Consider the following 2,016-nt stretch of genomic DNA (forward strand, 5'->3'; position numbering starts at 1 on the left):
GATTAAAGGGGAAAAAATATAAAGAAAGAAGCTGAGCGAGAAAAAAGGGCAAGAATTTGAAGATAAAAGATCAAAGTTTTGAAAAGAGGAGTTATGAGGGAGGAGTTAGGAAGAAAAGGTAAGAGTTTTGAGGTGTGGGTTGAGAAGTAGGACAGCAGCAGGAGGCGAGGGTAAGATAGTCTGTATGCCATCTGAGGAGAAGAAATGAAGAGCAGCGCGTTGTGAGAGAAGCCATAATAAGTGTCCATGAAGGTGATAGAAATAAAAAGAAGAGAAAGACCTTGGGTAACATGGAACTACATTTTAAAAAGTACATGAGGAACAAAAGGAGTAAAAGAAGACAAGCACAAGACAAACAACTGGAACCAATATATTGAAAACAGTGCCCCCTGTTACATATTGGATTAAGTTGTTAAGAAGTTGAGGACAGAAGTTGAGATAGGGAGAGAACAATTTTACAAGTAGGAGTTTGGAGGAGAATGATGAGGGACAAAAATTCGGAAGTAGAGGTTAAGAGGAAAGAAGTAAAAAGATATAATTCTGAAGATTGGAGTTAAAAGAAGAAATTAAGATAATAGTTTGGAGGTAGAAGTTAAGAGAAAGAGAGAGAGAGAGAGAGAGAGAGAGAGAGAGAGAGAGAGAGAGAGAGAGAGAGAGAGAGAGAGAGAGAGAGAGAGAGAGAGAGAGAGAGAGAGACAGACAGACAGACAGACAGACAGACAGACAGACAGACAGACAGACAGACAGACAGACAGACAGACAGACAGACAGACAGACAGAGAGAGAGAGAGAGAGAGAGAGAGAGAGAGAGAGAGAGAGAGAGAGAGAGAGAGAGAGAGAGAGAGAGAGAGACAGAGAGAGAGACAGACAGACAGACAGACAGACAGACAGACAGACAGACAGACAGACAGACAGAAAGAGAGAGAGAGAGAGAGAGAGAGAGAGAGAGAGAGGAGGTAAGCGTTTCAAGACGAGCGTTAAGGTACAAGAATAAGAGGAGGCTAAAACTAAGGAGGCAGGAACGCGCGTCAAGTACTGGATGTAATTTGAACCTCTATGACCTTTTTAGAGAAAATTTATGGGCGAGCTTCCTCTGAAACCTCTTCCTTCCTTCCCCACACCTTACACCCTCCCACGCCTCATTCTTAACCTCTCCAGTACCATGACACGTTTCATCTTCACTCTGCTTACTATTTGCTGACTTTATACAGCTTCAGAAACTTATAAGGGGGGATTAAAATAGTAAAGACTGTGGCCATTAACCTTCTGACCTCCATAGACCTTTCCTAAAGTCAATAAAATCGTCTAACCATACTCAAAACTCATGGTAAGACTGCGTCCTAGTACTGAAGAGGTTTATTTAACATTCCAACACTTTTTGATTCGAGACAGGCTGTAGCGGATAGTAAGCTTTTCAAGGACGATCTCGAGATTCTAGTGATGGGATTGTGGCCGTTATAAAACTCAAGATATAGTAGAATTGTATTTTTCCTAACATTTTGACCATTGCTTTCCTCAGAGAGTACAGGTAAAGGGGAAGGGTGAGAGCTTGTGTTCACTCCCAGCGGATCAGGGTTTATAAGTCCATCTGGAGGAGGAGTCCCGTTGACCTACACTCTAATCCGCTGGGAGTGAATACAAGGTGCTGTCCCCTCCATCTCTATTTTCCGAGGAAGACAGCAGTCGAAACGTTAGATGAATAAATCTTTCCTCCTATGTCTTGTGTTTCACCACCACCAACGTTCCGCCTACACGTCAAAATCTAAACAAATTCATTTTTATATTTACTTCGATTATTTAGCAATATAATAGATGCCACCTACAACAGGTTTTATTTATAGCAGGCTTTAATGAAGGTTGGGAATTTTAGGGGCGTTTTTAAGATTCTATAATGGTTTTACTAAAGACTTTGTATCACCAGTGAGCTTCACCTCTATTACGTGTACGTTCTTATAAGAGACTCTCTCTCTCTCTCTCTCTCTCTCTCTCTCTCTCTCTCTCTCTCTCTCTCCTTTT

Source organism: Portunus trituberculatus, chromosome 43, assembly GCF_017591435.1.
Source record: "Portunus trituberculatus isolate SZX2019 chromosome 43, ASM1759143v1, whole genome shotgun sequence".
Taxonomy (NCBI): Eukaryota; Metazoa; Arthropoda; class Malacostraca; order Decapoda; family Portunidae; genus Portunus; species Portunus trituberculatus.